The 20,641-nt window shown below is 34.4% G+C and overlaps 1 protein-coding gene and 1 pseudogene across 4 annotated transcripts in view; one reads left to right on the top strand and one right to left on the bottom strand.

The window, feature by feature from the left end:
* The window catches only part of CTNNA3 (catenin alpha 3), a 1,445,036-nt gene that overhangs the window by 68,292 nt on the left and 1,356,103 nt on the right, over positions 1-20,641 (top strand). The window lies entirely within an intron of this gene.
* LOC141572775 (heat shock protein HSP 90-alpha pseudogene) lies at positions 8,940-10,743 on the bottom strand (annotated as a pseudogene).

Genomic DNA, 20,641 nt, shown 5'->3' with positions numbered 1-20,641 from the left:
AAAACATATAAAGAACTCATACAACTTGGCACTAAAAAACAATCTAATAAAAAAACGGGCAGAGAAACTGAATAGACATTTTTTCAAAGAGGGCATAGAGATGGCCAATAGACAGAAGAAAAGGTGCACCACATCACTAATCATCAGGAAAATGCAAATAAAAATCACAGTGAGATATCACCTCACACCTGTCAGAATGACTATCATCAATAAATCAACAAACAAGTGTTGGCAAGGATGTGGAGAAAAGGGAATCCTTGTGCACTGTTGGTGGGATTGCAAATTGGTGCAGCCACTATGGAAAACAGTATGAAGTTTTTTCAAAAAATTAAAATAGAACTACCTTATGACCCAACAATCCTACTTCTGGGTATTTATCTGAACAAATCCATAAAACGCATTCAAAAAAGTATATGCGTCCCTATGTTCATTGCAGCATTATTCACAACAGCGAAGATATGGAAACAACCTAAATGTCCATCAATAGATGACTAAATAAATAAAATGTGGCACACACACACACACACACACACACACACACAATGGAATATTATTACTCAGCCATAAAAAAGAATGAGTCTTACCATCTGCAACAACATAGTTGGACCTAGAAGGTATTATGCTAAGTTAGACAGAGAAAGACAAATACCATATGATTTCACTTATATGTGGAATCTAAAAAAGAAAATAAATTAAACAGAAACAGACTCATAGATGGAGAACAAACTGATGGTTGCCAGATGGGAGGGGGTTTGGAAGGCTGGGTGGAAAAGGTGAAGGGATTAAGAAGTACAAATTGGCAATTACAAAATGGTCATGGGGATGTAAAATACAGCACAGGGAAAATAATCAATAACGTAATGATTATGTATAGTGCCAGGTGGGTACTAGACTTATCAGGCAGATCACTTTATAAGTTACACAAATGTCTAATCACTCTCTTATACACCGATACATTTGTTATACACCAATACATCAAATATTGAATGTTAACTATAATTGAAAAATTAAAAAGAAACAGAATTAAGAATTTTCTTATATCAAAAAAATTCTTAAAGAAAATGAACAGATTTTTGGAGAAGATACTGGTATAAACACAAGGGATGAATAACAAGAACACATAACTCTCACAAATCAATTAGAGAAGCAAAATAATATGTGGTATGGAAAAATTTTACTGAATGAACTCCAGTAAATATAAAGAAACGTCAACCTCCATAGTTATAAATGATATGCAAATGAGATATCATTTTATACACTTCAACTGGCAAAAATTAAAAAGTCTGACGTGTTAGAAAGACTTTGATGTAATACGGTCTTACATACACATCACAGTGGTAGTATAAATTGGTACAACTACTTTGAAAAACAGTTTTGGTATGTGACTTCTGTCAAATGCCAAAGTTCCATATACATATTGGTATGCTTCTGGATTATAATCATTTATAGTCCTGGTTGTTGGTGTGTAGAAATGCAATTGACTTTTAGATTGTTACGTGAGGTACTATCTGAAATGAAACCTTTGGATGGTAATTTTAAAGAAAGAAACATTTGAGACTTGCAAACACACATGGACTGTTTATTTAGGATCCCTTATGATGGTATGATTATGGTACTTTATTTGGCTTATGTGAGAAACAAATTTTACAAAAGTGATGTGAAGTATATGGCATTTGTTGTCCATACATAAAATTGCAAGGGACAGAAAATTGTTGTGAATTTTATATATATATATATCCCCCCAGTATGCATATACATATATATATATATATATATATATATATATATATATATATATATATATATACACACACACACACACACACACACACACACACACACATACATACGGGGGGTGCCAAAAATGTACACAAGTGGATATTTTGGTCAACATTGTTCAAGCTATAGTTTGCTGTAATCAGAAGTGTCTGGATGCTGATGGTAACCACTTTGAGCACCTCTTGTAATTGCAGAAGTCAAACATGACTTGTATTCATCTTTGTTATCAGTATATATTGAGTATTACAATTTTAGTAGTTTTTTCCTTTCTTAAAATGTGTATACATTGTTTTGGCACCCTCTGTATATAGTGTTCATTTAGGCATATATAGTATATATGTGATTTTCAGTTCTCTACTTCTAAAGATTCTACTTTTTCCTAATATGTTGAAAGATACATAGTGATGCACAGTCTGTTGTGGTGACCAGGATAGCTCCACTTTGAGGTTTTTGTTAACAGCATGAGTTGTCTTTCATAATAAATTCTGGGGCCAAATAGTAAACAAAGATATTTAGTTTTGCTGTTTGGGAAAAAAGATAACCAATGGTCTGGGTTTAGCAAAGTCTTAAAGATTTGTCAGTCAAATTTAAAGTTGTAGAGGAAACTTGGTTGAAATTTACTTTGAATATGACTTAGTAGTAGTACTATGAGATCTCTACAGAGTACCCGGTTCTCAATTATCCTGATTGTAGCTTTTGCCTTCAGCTAATAGAAAAATTGTTTAGATGGAATTAAAGATTTGAATTACAACTGAAAAAGAGACATTCTTTTTTGTTTTCATCAATGCCTTGATAATAAAATGGAATAGGAAAAAATTATGTGGAATATTAAATAATCTTGGTTCAGAGTTTGTTCTAATCACAAATAAAATATGGGCTTACTACGAGAGAGCAGGATTGTGGAAAAGAAGTGATTTTACTAAGGTATTGTGAGGAAGAGGAGAGGATTACAAAAGAAACTGTATTTAGATTCTTTTCTCATGTCCTTTCTCTATGCATTTGCAAACAGTGAAGTGTCTAATATTTACTTATTTTGGTTAAATATTTGGTAACTATATGTTCAGTATTATTTTAGGCTCTGGGAATATAGAAATAAATGACATATCTTAGGTACTCAGAGTATACTGAGAGAAATACACACGTAAATAGATGTAACAATGTCTGATAAATGCCATTCTAATGGTATGTCAAAAAGGCTGTGGAAACACATATTAAGGAGCAATAAAATAGTGTATATCTAAACTTCTTCCATTTTTATTTTACCCTTAAGTAGGAAAAGATGAATCTATCCTATATGACTACAGATGAGTGTGTATATAATTTATAGAAAGATGTGGTCTATGCCTTACCTGTTTTTTTCTCAGAGACTTGCATTTCTTTCTCCTCTTTTTTTTAAAAAAAATCTACATATTTATTGAAACCCTTTTGTGTGTCAAGCTCTGTTGTATGTGATGGGCTCATAGAAGTGAACTAGGTAGACAAGGCTTGCCCTCGTGCTGCTGCTGATATTTTAGGGGGAAGACAGGTGGTAAACAAGTAAACAATTGCTTGTTTTTCTTAAATTCTAAAAGAAAGAATTGCTTTTAATTCTTAAAGGGGATCAGATTCTTTTGCCTTGGAACATTTCAAAATAATATTAACAGTTTCTCACGTAAACATTAACTTTCATCTTAATGATTCCACATTTATAGATTCCTAGTGAAATAAAATAAAAGTATGGGTTCTTTAATGTATAAAGGGATAGTTAGTTTGCGATTTCAAGAGTGTTCAAAGAAAGATGAAAGAACAACTCTTTTGTGTACTGCTCAAATGAATAGAGATGCCTACACAGGTGGAGCACAAGTACTAATCAAACCCCCATATACTTTGCTATGGATTACGTGTAACTAGAATGTGCAGTCTAACACTAACAGTCTTGGCAGTTCTGCCTACCAGAGCCAGCAATTGGAAACATGTACCGTAGGCTTTATGTTCACGTTTGTCACATAGGAGAGGGCTTGCAAATTTGTTGGAATCCTGCCACTGCTAAACTACTTCCCCATCTGTTTTTAATTGTGGGCCTCCACCAAGGCTACCATGAGCCAGTTGGAGGGCTAAGAAGATTAATGAGAGCTTTTGAATCCACTGGGGGCCCTCTAACTATAGCTTTCCTTCCCAAATATAGAGATACGGTATTTTATACTAAAAGAAATGCTATGCTATCTAATCTACTAATACAGGAACCTCCCAACTGTATGTTTGTAAGTCTTAGGCCAGCAGCAGCTGACAACTTGCCCCACTTTGCGTGGCTCATGAGTATATCTAGTAGGGTAGGTGATGTGGGTAGTAGCTGGGGACTGTCTCCTTCCCTGGTGAGAAGTAAAGGTTTGTGTTAAAAAAAAAAGTACACATTCCTTATGTGCATAATACATGTATTCAGGGTGTTTTTTAAATTTATCCCTCTTTCTACATTTCTGTAGTTCTTCATTTTCATGATTTGCAAGACCCTAGGTTTACAGACTTTTTATTTTTTCCAGAAGGAATTAGGAATCAAGACTTACTATCATCCATATTAGTCAGAGAAAACAGTTACTTCTAGAAATGATTATTCCTGGAAAATGGTACCTTGGAAGTGTAATTAATCTTCCTGTCTGTATACTTAGGTACTTACTTAAACAAGAAATGCCATTATAGAATTTCCAATATTGAATCTTTAAAATGTTGCCTATTGCCTCCCTGATTATTCAATGTTTCTTTTTTGTTTTGTTTTTATTTGGAACAAGGAAATAAATTGTGTCCTAGGGAAAATGGGGATTTAAAATATTTACTGGTATCCATTTTGGGTCACCTGTATTGAAAGATCTTATCTTTTGACACTCAGTTGTATTGAACATTTATTTATAAAGGAAAATAGCAGTTCATTTTTAGTTAACCGTCCCTAAATACTAAAAGGTTAGCTCTATCCACTCTACTCAACAACATTGCAGTTAGAACCTAGATAAATGTTTGGTATTTACCACCAGTTACTCACAGCCTAAATATGGTTTCAAAGGCAACAGCTGCTGCCTTGTTATTTCCATCCATTGCTATATTGATGTTGTATGTATTTAACTGTTATTATATCTCAAAAGTATTCTTATTCTTAGGTAAGCATAAAGTCACAAATACAATAATCTTTTCAACCAAGTACAGTGTACTCAGGAGATGGAGTTCATTCCTCATTTGAACCGGGATAATGAACTCTTGTTTTAACACATTTTAACATGCATGCATGGCGTCTTGTAGCTGGCAGAATGTTTATGAAAACACTTCCAGTGAAGACTGATGAGCTAATTAGCTACATTGCTTGTAAACTACTAATTGCTGGAAAACACTCAACATGGTATCCCTTAGTGTTGACTTGAAAAATCTGCAGCAGGCTTTTCTTATAGTGCATGCGATACTCTCAGCAGACTCTTCCGTGTTGCCCATCTTGAAGTGTTGTGTGGGCAGCCATCTCAGTTTTATTTGATATGCTGGATTTATGACATATCCACAGGATGATTTGAGAAATAACAGTAATGCAATTTTGAAAGTACGAGAAATTATGTTAGTCCATACCATTTGCTTTTATGTATAACTCAAAGACAGGGGCAAAGATTTAATGCATGTTAACATTGATTTGTAAGTGATGAGTCTTAGAAACTAAAATGTCCCCTGAAATCTCAGCTGGTAAGGAGTCTGAAATCAAAGGTGTGATTCATATATTAGCCATGGCTATGCTCTTCTCCCTGGCTAAAGAGATAGTACCATGCTGTAGTCATCTCATAAACGTGTGCAATGGCAACAGTACAAAGCTGACAAGTGATCTAAGGTTCATACTCACAGAAGACAGATCTGAACATTATTGTTTTATGGCAGATTCTAGTACATTAAGCTGTTGGCCATTTCTCAGAGTGAGGAATAAAAATCTTTAGAATTTTTGTCCTTGACTCTTTCTTCTTATCTTTTTCTTCAGTTTCAAAGGAAGTGGTGTTCCTTTAAAACTAATCTTTCCAATCGTTACCGGGACCATAGCTCATCTCTTCTCCTTTCTTGAGAGTTTTTCATTCTACAATTATCTTTTCTTCCTCTAGGCTGTTCATTCATAATCCTTTTCTACTGGTTCTTTCTTCACATATATTCCTCGTCCCTGCTTGATGATTGGCAAATATTCAATAAAAATTCCATTTCCTTTCAGTCTTCTCTCTTCTTAAACTCCTAATTCTATTTTATCTTATCTATTCTTCTGCTTTGGCCTATTTATTGTTGAACCCAATAACTTTTGCACAATTTTAATTATCTTCAAGTCGTCTGCTGCATTTGGCATTTATTTGCTCACCTTGAAACTTTATCCCCTTCTCTTTTAGGACGTTATACACTAAATTGTCATACTACTTCACCACGTACTCCTGGTCTTTCTTTGTTGACTTCTTTCTCTTGTCTCCTGTGATTTTTCTGAAGCCTTAGTCTGGTCCTCTCTGTCTTCCCTTCTCTCCTTTCCTTGAGGAGCTTCTTTATTCTTTGAACTTTAATTATAACTACTTTGTTGACAACTTTTAGTTAGCATTTAAAGCTCCACTACCAAACTGAGTGCTTTTCAATCATTTTTCTACATTAACACACAGATAATCATGCTGAATTCACTCCCACAAATAGTAGTCATTCTTGGGACTGTTTGATGCTCAACACACTAGTTGAAACTCTACTCCTTCTTCCCCACTGAGAAGTGATACTGTGGTCAACATCACTGCTCTAATCATTTCCTAGGAGGTTTCACTTGGCTATTTTGGCATTACTTTATACTTACCGTGTACAAACCGAACTCAACATCTTCTTTCACAAATCCTTTGCAAACTTTTGTAGATCTAGCATCATCTAGCATCATTTGAACTCTCAGCACATTTGACACAGCCATTTATTTTCTTTCTAAAATACTGTTTCCTGGAATAATGGAGCACATTACAGTCCTGATTTCCTCTCTTTATCTCTTTGGTTACTTCCTCTCAATCTCTGTTTTGGTTCATCCTTTTTTAAAATGCTCATCTAAAATTGGAACTCCTCAAAGCCTAATCATTGCACAGGATACATGGGAAGCAAAGTGGAATTCAACTTGTAATGGTAGATTTGGAATAGACTTTGGAGGTTCTTGAATATCAAGATAAGTATGCTGGGGCATCAAAGGAAATTTTTGAGTCAGACAGTGATAGGACTAGATCACAAAGATTTACCTGCCATTAAAATATAGAAGATAGAGAGGTTACATCTGTGCAGTGCCTTTCTAATATTAATGATGACAACAACAACTATAATAATATTGGTACTTAAATGTCTTAATGAGATAGTGCATATAAAGCATTCTCAGTAGTGGACAGACACTAATGCTCACTGTAATCCTGTGAAGTAACTGTTATTGCTATCTTTATTGTATAGTTGAGGAGACTTAAGTCTAGAAAGAAAAAAAGATGACTTGTCTACCGTCACCCAGTTAGTTGGTAGAGTTGGGACTGCCTTTCATGAAGCTTCAACAAATAAAGAAATACTCATTGACTGTTGGGTAATTGTACATATGTATTTCCCTTTGTTTTTGCTGTCTTGTAATACATGTTAGTTTTATCTCTTCACGTACCTTTGGAATTACTTGAGAATAATGCTCTAGTCCAGCCTCAAACTGTGTACCTTGGAAACCTAATGTTTCTGGAGATGTTAAGAACTCGTTTGTGAGAAAAAGCAGTTACACGAATCCACAGAACGCTGGATTAAAAATTTTAAACAGGGTTCTTTACCAGAGGATTTCTCAGGTAATACTTTAAAATTGCCAAGTTGTATCGCAAATCTTCAAGAGGAGAATAGATTCTAGTCTACATAGATGGGTTGGGGGATCCCTAGAAGCAGCACCTGAGATGGGGGTCCTTGTGCAAGTGGTTTACTAAAGAAGTCCTCTTAACCTTTGAGGGGGTGAAGAAAGCAGGATAGGGCAGGGAAGAAGCTGATTAAAGCTGCGCTGTACAATATGGCCAACAGTAGCCACATGTGTCTCATGACCACTTAAATGCTGAGTAGTGTGACTAAGAATCTGAATTTTAAATTTGACTTAAGTATAATTTAAACTTTAGAAACTGATATCGATTCAATTATTAGAAAACTTTAAAATATGGGTATGTGAATCTAGTTTTCAACTGTAAATTTTATGAAATCTAATGTTTCTGATGAAAATTTAGCATCTGAACTGAGATGTTTTATAAGAGTAAAATACATAATGGATTTAAAAGACAGTACAGAAAAATGTAAAATATATCATTAATAATTTTTGTATTGATTGTTTATTGAAATGATATTTTGAGTATATCAGTAAAACAAAATTCAATTTAAAAACTCATTTCATCTATTTATTTTTTACATTTTTAATGTTTAATTTTTTACTATTTACTTTCTAAGAATGTTTCTTAATACTGTTATTTTTTTATTTTTATTTTTAAAATTTATCTGTATTTGTCACAACCTTTTAAAGCAGAATGTGACTTGAGCGCTACATTTCCATTCAAAAACTTGCTCTAGTTACATTCAAACAGCTTTATAACATGTCTAGATAGGCTCATAATTTTGCTATTCTAAACAATACTTTTCTTTGGAAAATAAGCTCTATGCATAGTTACTCCCATCAAGTTGGCTAAGCTTAACATACTAATTTCTAGAGATCGTATGGGCAGTTGAGAATTACAGGGGATGGAAGGTTTAAAAAGATCCGAGGAGATTCAAGTTGTTTTAATCAGTATTTTTCTTTTAAACATTGTGGTATACTTCAGAACACTTGACAAATGATTTGATTTACTAAAGAATCTGCTTGATAGCTACATACTTTAGATCATAATGTTAACATTAGGTTACATACATCTTACAACAAACATATCCTTGCTCTGGTAAAATTAGCTAACACGAAACCGGAAAGGAAAGTAAAGCTCAGCTTTACTGCCTACGGTATCATGGTATCATACACTTAAAAGTGGAAAGAAACCTTATATTTCCTTTAAGGAGTTATTGTCATGCCATACAGATTTTTAAAATGTTAACAAAAACAACAACAAAAATCCTTGAAAATATATTTTCAGAGGGAGTGAAGGTAAAGTATTCAACACGTGTACAAGCCATTATTCAGGTGGAGCTTAGTCTGCTGCTTCCATGTGTGACGTGTCATCGTTGCCTTTGAGGGGTGTCATCTCTTCAGTGATAGCAGCATTGCTGTTGTCACCAGTGGGGTCATCTTCATCAATACCAAGACTGAGTTTGATCATCCTGTAGATCCTGTGAGCATGTGTCTGGAGGTCTTCCAAATGGAAGCTGGAAGATAGGAGTGCAGTTTCATAGAGCAGGATGACCAGATTCTTCACAGACTTGTCATTTTTTGTCAGTCTTTGCTTTTTGCCTGAAGGTCTCGATGATGGAATGGTCAGATTGATCTCCAGGTCTTTCTTTGCTGCCATGTAACCCATAACTGAGTTATCTTTATTTGAGCTGTTTCTTTCTATGTTTGCTGTCCAGCCATATGTACTTGTGACAATGCTGCACAAGGATGTCACCGATCGGTTTGACATGACCATTTTTTCTACTTTTTTTCTCCAGGATGTCCTTCATGATTTTGCAAAGGTTTTTGAACTTTGTTAATTTCTCTTCCGGTTTATTTTTCCTCTTCTTCGTCCTCTGGAAGTTCCAGGCCCTCTTTCTTCCCCTCAAATTCCTTTAGCTGCTGGACACAGTGCTCATGAGTAGGCTCAATCATATCGATCACTTCCGGGCCGTGCTTGCGAAGACGGTCCCCAGAGGCCGAGTTAGCTACCTGGTCCTTGCTCTCACCTGTGATGTGATAGATGTGTTTCTGGTTCTCCTTCGTTCTTGTGCAATAGTCCTTGAAAGAAACCATCTCATCTCCAGAAGCATATGTGTAGTATCTTAGCTGCCCTGAAAGCTTCTTCCAGTTTTGAGAGTCTTCATGTATTCCCAGCTTAATATTTTTAGAGAACTTCTCATAAAACTTTTTGTAGTTCTCTTTATCTTTAGCTAGTTCAGTGAAGAGTTTTAAGTATTTTTTGACCAAATTCTTTCTGATAACTTTCAATATTTTGCTTTGTTGCAACATTTCCCGGGAAATTTAGAGGGACACCCTCAGAGTCTACCACACTTCTAATGACATTCAGATATTCAGGGATTCGCTCCTCACAGTTATCCATGATGAAAACTCTGTGAACATACAACTTGATGCTGTTCTCTTTCTTTCATTCTTTGGGGCAGTCTTGGCAGAGGTTCTCAAGTCTGGTTCTTAGTATCATAGGTATTGAGTGATGATTTGTGGCTGTAGCAGGGTTTCCACTAAAATACAGCTTTGGTGATATTAAAAGTTTTTCTTGGCTGATGAGGGTGTTTCTGCCTGAGTGACATTCAAACCCAGCTTTCTTGGGCCTCTTGGAAAATCTATAAATAACCTAATAACACAGAATAAATTCCTTTCCCTTTAAATTAGCTAGAGTGGATTCTGTTATTTGCAGCTATGATTTGTCAGATACATAGACCAAGACAAGATTTGTCTCTTAGCTTACTGATATTAATCAAGATCATGAAGCTTAAGATGTAAAATCAGAACTGATTTTTAATGTATAATGAGAAATAAAGTTGTTATGCAGAGCAAAATAAACCCACACAACCAGTATGTTTTCTCATTGTAGACAGATCAATGTTGGAAACGTAAACAATAACCAGAGGATTGCTTATTGAGCATGGAAATAGTATAAAGGAAGTTGGATAAATTAAATACTTAATGGTATAAAGTTAAAAATCATTAGGTTAATCTGTATTTCTACAGAGATTATCTTACCAATGGGGTTATAGTATTTAAAGTTTATTATATAAAGCTCTTACTCTGTTGGAAAGTGTTGGGGTGGATATAACCAATTTTTGTAATTTTCTTTTTTCCATGGTTGATTCAATCCCTTTTTGATTGACAATGCCTTTCTTTAGACATGTTAATACTTTAAATCAATATGTAGTCAAGGTTAACCACTATCTGCAGCCTGAGATTGATCATTTGACCTTAGAAATATGGTTTATCATCATGTTCTTGGGTGTGGGAAGGAAATTCTTTTCTTTTTTTTGGTATATCTCTCCTCCAATCCATTGTGAATGTGATGACTACAGAGTTTAATTCCAGACGGCAATTTTCTTTCCCATATTTCCAAATACTTTTCCTCAAATATAGCTTATTAATATAATAGAGAGTCTCTTAACATTGTTTCTCCCACACCATTATTTCTCGAGACACCTTAGGCTAGGGACTCTCTGAGTTAATTAATGGTGATATTTTAAGAGAATTGCTAAATGATAAGATCTGAGTGGTCACCTAAGCTGCGCCTCCAGAATCAGAGCTTACTAACTCATTTCTAAGAGAAGAAGTATTAAGAGAGGGTGGAATGACTTAGAAATACCCATAAAGATGTTATACCAGTGAGTATGTATAAACCTAGGTAAATGAATTAAATTTTCCATGTAACAAAATACTATGACAGAAATCTAAGGGGTTTAGTTACAAAGGATTTTAGGAGTTAGTGCATCGGAGTGTGTGAGTGGTCTAGTTAGTGAAGGAGTTAATGAATTTAGTTAAAGAACATAATCTTTATAGCAAAACTGTTTTTATCTCTCAGGCACACATAACATTAAAATTGTGCTCAAATTATAGTCATGGTTATATGTCAAAACCAAGAGGCACACTAGTGCCCCAAGTCGGTGAATACTTAGTATCACAGAACTAGAGGAGTTTCTGGCAGTGAAATGGAATGAGTGCTAAAGAAAATGGGGTTAAAAAAAGGCCAGAGAAAGAAAATTTTAATAAAAACTCTCCATTTAAAAATAGTACTGCATGAAAAAAAAATAGTACTGCATGAAAATTGCAATCATTATTCTAAATCAGTTGATGGGTTTGGCCAGCACTGGTCTAACTACTAACAACTAGGAAAAACTAAAGGAATCTATGACATTAGGAATGATTATACTTAAATGTACATGAAGCTTTGAAATCAAATGAATCTTTCAATTGCTAGATTGTATTCTTGAATATTTATATTTACTTACCCTTTTCCCTGTGCTAGCACATTATACAAGTTGATATTTACTTGTTGGTTTTCTTTGCTTTTTGATGCTAGAGGCTCTCAGTGAGATTTGCTATTTTATCTTCTTCATGAAATATTCACAACCTACAGTGTTAATCCAAAAGAAGGAATTAACAATGCTCCCCCATACACATGCGTTCCAAAAGTTTTTATTCCTACTTTTTTTTTTTGCCCCATACTTGACCTCTCCTTTCTTCCTTAGCCAGTGGCATTTACCTAGATCAGTAAATATCAGTTTCAACCATTTCTGGAGGGTGGCATTGGGAACTGAGAGTCAACATTGATTGTCCACTGGCTGTGAACAGTTGAACCCCCCAAGTTGTGTGGCTGATAAGAAGGGGTTCATGCTGTACTGAGACAGGAACGTTTGCTGAAGCTCCACAGTTAAGAAATTGGTTGGTCAGGCATCTACACCATCCATGCCTGACCACTGCACTGTACACCTGAAGCTGAAGCTGAATAATATTGTATGTCAACTGTAATTGTACATATATATATATAGACACATATGAAGTACAACATAGGGAATAGAGTCAATAGAATTGTAACAGCTATATACGATGTCAGAAGTGTAATAGACTGGCGGAGGGGAGTTATCTCTTTGTGAGGGATGAAATGTCTAACTATTACATTGTTTTATACACCTGAAACTAATAATAGTAATAAAAAGAGAAATTGGTTGCAAGTTTCATGGGAATAGCTTTGATTTTGACATGATATATCTTCACATGAAAAGATATAAAATATTAATACGTTTGACTTTTAAGAACTCTGCATTTATCTAGCACTTTTCTTTAGGAACTAAAGGCTTTCATTTGTTTTCTTTATCATGTTTCTATATTCTTTGTGCTTGCATAGTAAGGAATGGATACCAAAAAATTATGCGACTTGCTCAGGATTTCATAGAAGGTTAGTGAACAAGCCAGGTGAGCTGGCTGTTGATCCTGCAGTGCAGTTCTTCACTATTAGGCTTTGGATGTGAGAAGAAAATTCATGACTCCTTTTGGCATTACACTGGGAGCATTATTTGTAGCTGGCTGAACTTTCTTCAGGGAACCATATCACGGAGGCATATGGGAAATTCCTGAGATGCTAAAATTATTAGATATATAAATACTATAGCCCAAAGAATGCTGGGTTAAATTTTATACTTTTAAGGGATAAACCAGTCTTTATGTTGTCTGGGATTTTCAGGCTAGGTCCACACATTTAGCTTAAGAAATGAAAACCAAGTAAAGATTTTATGAAAAATAAGTGGCTTTTTTAGAGCCACATTAATATACATCAAAATGGAGACACTTGTTAGTTGTATGAACTTTGTTGTTGTTGTTTTTTTTTTGTGTGTGGAGTACCTGATGTTTTAAAAAAAGAAATTATAAATGTGTATCAGTTCACTTATCTCTGATGAAGAGTTGGCAAACATTTCTGTAAATGGCCATATAGTAAATATTTTAGGCTCTGTGGATCATATGTCGTATTTTGCAACTACTCAACTCTATTGTAGATGTGGGAAAGCAGCCATAGAAATACACAGGCAATAAACAACACCACCAACAACAAAACATGGCTATATTCTAATAAAACTTTATTTATGTACACTGAAATTTGAATTTCATGTAATTTTCACATGTCATGATATATTCTTCTTTTGATTTTTCTTTCCCCAATCATATAAAAATGTAAAAGCTACTCTTAGCTTATTGGTTGTACATAAACAAGACAAGCTGGATTTTGTCTGTTTTCAGTAGTTTACAAACCTTGTCTTAGATGAAAGAACAGAAAATCCAAGGAGTTCCAAAACCATTTTACCAGTTGCTTATTAAGAATCTTAAGTTTTTCAGACTAAATTTATCATTGGTAGGAAAGTAAAATGAAAAGACAATTAATGCTGCTGTTAATTTTTGTGCAAAAGAGAACTATTATAGCTCAAATTTTCTGTTTTAGCTACGTAGTGAGCTTTGTAGAGTTTCCAGAGATTTCTGAGGGAGGTGCATTCTGGTTAGAGTTTGCAAGAGTGTTATTAACAAGAGTTTTCAGCATCCTTTCTCCTCACTCTTTTAATGATCTTGATATTCCCCTCATAGAGAAAAGTTAGTTGCGGTGTAAATGCTACTTTTCTTACCATTTCATTATAATAATTATTCACTGTACATAATAGTTATTATAGTGATAGTTTCTAATAAACATACATACACATTAATTCTCTTTTCTTTTATCTCCTGTATAGGTAAGTTGTTAGTTCCTTGCTTTAGACTAAAAAAAAAAAAAAAAGTACCATCTTTAAACAATCAAAAAATAACCTCTACAAAGAACCTTACTAAAAGACCTTGTACTTTTAAATTAAGCTTTAGTAATTTAAATTACATTTTCGTTAGAAAATCATTTTATGTGCTTATTGGCCGTTTCTATTTCTTCTTCGGAGAAAAGTCTATTTAGATCCTTTCCCATTTAAAAATTGGGTTATCTTTTAACTACTGAGTTGTAAGAATTTTTTTTTCTGGATATGTCCTATCACATGTATGATTTCTAAATATTTTCTCCCATTCTGTGGGTTGTCTTTTCACTTTCTTGAAGTTATCTTTTGAAGTCCAAAAGGTAAAAAAAAAAAAGTTAAACTGCTTTATTGAGGTGTTATTGACATACAAAAAAAGTGATATTTAATGTATACAACTTAATGTGTTTGGAGGTTATACACCCATGAAACCATCATCACAATCAATTCTATAAACTTATCCATTACCTCCAAAAGTTTCTTCTTTCTCCCTTTTTTATTTTTTATTTTTTTGCTTTCATAGCAAGAGCAGTTAACATAAGATCTACCCTTCTAGCAAAATTCTAACTATACAATTTAGTATTGTTAATCATAGGCCTATGTTGTACAGTGGCTATCCAGAAATTTTTTATCTTGCATAACTAAGACTTTGTACATTTTGATCAACATCTCCCCATTATGCCCCACCCCAGGTCCCTGGCAACCATCATTCTATTCTCTGCTTCTATGAGTTTGACTGTTTTAGATTCCACACATAAGTGAGATCATACAGTATTTGTCTTTCTGTGCCTGACTTATTTCACTTAGCATCATGCCCTCAAGGACCATCCATGTTGTAAAAAATGGCAAGATTTCCTTCTTTTTTAAGGCTAAATAATATTCCATTGTATGCATATACCACATTTTCTTTATCCATTTATTTGTCAATAGATGTTTACATTGTTTCATGTGTTCGCTATTGTGAATAATGCTGCAATGAACACAGGATTGCAGCTATCTCTTTGAGATCCATATATCAGTTCCTTTAGATATATACCCAGAAGTTGGATTGTTGGATCAAATGATAATTCTATTCATAATTTTCTGAGGATATTCCATACTGTTTCCATAGTGGCTATACCAACTTACATTCTCAGCAACATTGTACAAGGGTTCCCTTTTTTCCACATCCACACAAACACTTGTCCTTTGATTTTGTTGATGATAGCCATCATAACAGGTTGAGATAATAACTCATTGTGGTTTTGGTTTGCATTTCCCTGAAAGGTTTGCAATACCTTTCATATACTTGTTGGCCATTTGTATGTTGTCTTTGAAGAAACATTTATTTGGGTCCTTTGCCCATTTTTTAATTGGGTTACTTGTGGTTTCAATAGTGAGTTGTAGAAGTTCCTTATATATTTTGGATATTAACTCCTTTTCAGATATATGGTCTGCTAATACTCCCCCCATCCCATAGGTTGCCTTTTAATTTTGTTAATTGTTTTCTTTGCTGTGCAGAAGCATTTTAGTTATATGTAATCCCACTTATCTACTTTTGCTTTTGTTTCTTGTGCTTTTGGTGTTATATCTAATAAATCATTGCCAAGTCCAATATCGAAAAGATTTTTTCTTTAAGAGTTTTATTACATTAGGTTTTACATTTAGGTCTTTTTTTTCACATTTAAGTCATCAATCTATTTTGAGTTGATTTTTATATGTGATGTGAGAAAAGGGTCCAATTTCATTCTTTTGTATGTAGATATCCATTTCCCATCACTGTTTATTGGAGAGGCTATCTTTCCCCCATTGTGTATTCTTAGCAGTTTATTGAAGATCAGTTCACTCCACATATACATATATGTCTGTGTGTGTGTGTGTGTGTGTGTATGTGTGTGTGTGTGTGTGTGTTTATTTCTGGGCTTTCTATTCTGTTCCATTGGTCTACATGTCTGTTTTTATTCAGGTACCATACTGTTTTGATTAGTATATCATTGTAATATATTTTGAAATCAGGGAGTGTGATATCTCCAGCTTTGTTCTTCTTGCTCAAAATTGCTTTGGCTATTCAGGGTCTAAAGTTTTAAATTTTCATTAAGTCTAATATGTCAATATTTCCTTTAATTGCCTTGGTAGCTCATATAAGGCGTTGCCTAATACATGATCATGAAGTTTTACTTTCACAATTTTCTCTAAATGTTTTATAGTTTTAGCTCTGGTATAGGTCTGTGATTCATTTTGAATTAACTTTTGTGTATGGTGTGAGATAGAGGTCCAACTTCATTTTTTTTTTTTTTTTCACATGTGAATATCCAATTGTCTCAGCACAATTTGTTGAAAATACTGTTACTTTCCCACTGAATTTTCTTGGCACCTTTGTTGAAAATCAACTGACCATAAATATAAGGGTTTATTTCTGGGATATCAGTTCTATTGAATATTATAGCTTTCTAGTAAGAAGGGTGTTCCTACAGCTCTGCTCCTTTTTTTTTTTTTTTTTTTTTCCCAAGATTCTTTTGGCTCCCCTGAGTCCTTTGCATTTTCATATGAATTTTAGGTCCAGCTTGTTAATTTCTTCAAAAGAGTCAGTGAAGTTTTGATTGGGATTGTACTTAGACCTTAGATTGATCTGTCGACCAACTTGGGGAGTATTGCCATCTTAATATATGTGTATATTAAGTGTATATCCATGAACATGGGATAACATTCCATTTTTTTGGTCTTCTTTAAATTCCTTCAGCATTCAAATTAGTTTTTAAAGAAATACACATCTTTTTTATACTCTTATTTGATAAGTTTATATATTTAATGAAATTACATAATTATAATTACAACTCACGTGAAAAGGTTGGGGAGCAAACTAACAAACTCTTGTTATATCTCAATTTGTGGGAGCAGAAGGGCTCCAGTATCCTTGATACAATCCTTTTGTATTGAGCAGGAAGGCGGAATCATTAATATATTGCTGAGAGGGAATAAAAAGTGTTAATTAATCTAGAGAGATGGTTAAGAGAAAGTCTTTTAAGAGAGCTTCTACTGTATCCCAACTATAATGTTAGGAGATGTTTCCATCAGTTTTATAGAAACTAGCACCATCAAATTTTATATTTTAGAAAAAGTTATAATTTTATAGAATTAGCCCTAACAAAATATTCCCTAACTCATTTTGATTGTTCTCTGTGGTGAAGGGCTCAGTGGCAGGTTGTCTATGTCCTTCCACTTTAATTAACTCAATATGCTGTCTTGCTGTTGCCATTATCTGGCCACAGCAATTCTCTGAGGTATGACTGCCACTGGCGTTAAAGGTGGGAATCCTGCCCTTTCTGAATAGCTTTGTTGGGGCGACTGGGGCACTGCTTAGTCTAGGGCTAATTTTCAGCACTGAAAATGGAGGCAAGACCCTTCTATGTACTCTATCCAATGTCCCATGAGCCATGTATTAATAGTTTTCTATTGTGGTGGTGGAAACAAGCACTATTCCCAGCCCTGGATGATTGCCAAATATTGTTACCTCAAATCCTTTTGGATGGTTCTTTTTCTAGCCTTGAGTAGCTTTTTTCCCCATGTATGGGTTGATCAGTATTGAGCTGAATACTAAATGAGGAGTCTCTGCAGATCTTCTGAATTATCTTTCTGTGTAGTTTTCTTCTTTCCCATTCTGTCCTGTGTACTTTAGCTGCCACAGTCTCCCTGGATTTTCAGCTTTGTCTCTTTTGCTCAGAGGTTATGCCAGGTTCTATCTTAAGTTTTCCTTCCTGTCTGTGGCCTGGAAAGTCTCTCCAGGTAGTAAGCTAGGGCTATCAAAAGGTTCTTCCTGTTTGTTTTTCATTTCTCGGGGATTACTGTCCTTTATTGCTTGATGGCCAATGCCTTCATAATTGTTTTTTCATATATTATATACATTTTTTGGTTGTTTCAGGTAGGAAGGAAATCTGATCTTTGTTACTCTGCCTTGGTTGGAACCAAATTATAACTTTTAGTAAAATCTTACTGAGAGTTTGAAAAAAGTAAGAGGGAAATAAAACACAGGCAATAGTTTACAATGGCAAACATATCCAGCTGCATTGAGTCCATAGGTCCTACTGATGTTCTTATAACTCGCAAGCCTGAGTCTACACAGCAACAGCTAGCTTTTTGGCAATTCCCTCTACCATGAGGTTTTCCTTTATCATACAAAATATTTTTGCTCCATGCAGTTAAACTGCGTCAAACACTTAAAAGAGGGCCTTGCTCTCCTTCTTTCCTTCCCTCTTCCTTCCTTCCCTCCCTCTCTCCCTCTCTCTCTTTTTTCCTACCTTCCTCCCTTCTTATCCCTCCCTCTGTTTCTGACCTAGTTGACTTCATTCTATCTTCTACCCTGCAAAAAATATGATTACTTGGCTCCAAAATTAAATTCAAGCTACTATCTCTTAGGAGCTTTCAAATGCATCATGGCTGTTTCCCAATTAAAAACAAATAAAACCAAACCCCTAGTGCCAGTCTTAGCCTGGGAACCCCATTACACCAGAGCGTGTTATTATATATTGAATCAATTAATATGCACCAGTGCATGTTACATGTGTATGGTATAGTACAACACACACAGAAGGGTGGCTAGAGGCATATACTAGAAATCTTGATTAAATCATAAATATAATGTTAATTATAAAAGTTGGAGAAAATTTGATTTTTAGTTATTGTTCCTTTTCATTTTGGTTGTTCCTGTTTCTCCTCTGGATGTTTTGCTTATACAGTGTTTTCTTTGATTTTCAAGTTTATAATCAATATAACCACTTTTAGAAAGTGGAGTTGTACTTTTAAATATAGCAAAGGAACTTTCTATTTAAAAGAACCATGCATGTATCTTTTATAAAGTGAAGAATATTTTGTAATGTGTCTGTCTGGCCAATAATTTTTTTTTTTTTTTACTTCTAGTGTTTATTTATATGATCATATGAAGTTTTTATATGTCAAATATTTGTGTATTCAGAAGTTCTCTTTTATTACACTTATAGATGTACAAGATGTACCTATACATATTTTTGCAGAGTACCTTACTATGTTGGGCATTTTATGACTGATTTTTTTAAGATTTAAAAGAGCATATTTGATAGGAAAGGAACAAAATGAATCCAGTAGAAAGAAACTTTCAGAACCTAGCTCAAGTGGTATTTTGAAGGACTTTAGTAAATTGCTTTTATGTATGGAGTGAGAATTCTTGAAGGTAAATGTAGTTTTTTATTTGTATGTATTTTAAAAGTGGAATTTCTTATTCATTAAACTTCAAAGGAAAAGCATTATAAGAAATATGGGTATGATATTTCAAAAGAATAGACTCCTCATGTGTAGAACTTAAAAAGCATGGATGCTAATATGCTAGATAGAAAGGACATTTGTTACACCATTCTTCCTAGTTAGTTAGGAAAATAGCCACTTTTCTCCTGACACAAGTCAGTTTGACAATGAACTGGATGCATTCTGTACACCAGCTATTTTTGTCAATAGCTAGAAAATGTTGCTCTTACCTAGAACATTCCTCTATATGTCCTCTGATACCTCAAGCAGAGGTAAATCCTTCTCTGTGCCTTTTAGTACTTTGTATATGAGCCCAGCTCAGACTGTGTCACTCTCATTTGTGAACTTCCTGGGCTGCAAAATTGCTTTGTATTGATCTCTGTATCCTGGATGCCTAAGATGGATCTATGTTTATAGGGAGCAACAAATATTTGTCAAAGGGCAGTTGGATAATGTTGATTCACATATTCATTCAACAACACACATCCAATGTATTGTATGTAGGCAATAGAGTAGGCACTATTCTAGACCCTGGGGATACTGTGGTGACAAGGACCAACACAGCTCTTACTCTCATTAGTCTAATGATTCAGAAGAAAAGGCATGCTTTTTGATACAAGTCATTACAATAACTGATGATGAGGGTTATGATATGAAGCAGACTCCTACTTTAAAATCTGCCTTAGTAATGGGGGTCTAAGGCTTCCCAGAAGAAATGATGTTTACATTGGGACCAGAAATATGAGCAGAAACCAGCTGAAAAGGGTTGGGAGAATTGCAGGGAAGGAGGGGAGTGAGCCCAGTAATAGGAAGTTTGCTTACTGAATATTAATGTATTTCAGGAGTGACTTTTTTTCTCCCAACAGAGCTACTTGGTTGGCTCTTCATATTTCCTTAATAGAGACAAAGATCCGAATAGTTGTTCAACGTATAAATAATCTTTTTCTGAATATGGCTCTTCAGCCAGTTGTTCAACATCTCAACATTTTAGTCAAGAACACATAATTCTTTTTTGATGTATATTTAGTTTTAGTATGTGAAGTCAAATACAGTATTCTACAAAAGCTATCATAACTTTCCAATTCAGGATCATGACAAGAAAGATAATTTTTTTGTGGGAATTGATCTGCTCTCTAAATTTCAGAGGTCACTTTAAGTTTTTGCCGTCTCCTAGCAGCAATTCTGA

Source organism: Rhinolophus sinicus, chromosome 15 (assembly GCF_057876585.1).
Source record: "Rhinolophus sinicus isolate RSI-liver-muscle chromosome 15, RSI-T2T, whole genome shotgun sequence".
Taxonomy (NCBI): Eukaryota; Metazoa; Chordata; class Mammalia; order Chiroptera; family Rhinolophidae; genus Rhinolophus; species Rhinolophus sinicus.
Note: the sequence above shows the minus strand (reverse complement) of the source record. Positions and strands in the feature narration are given on the sequence as shown.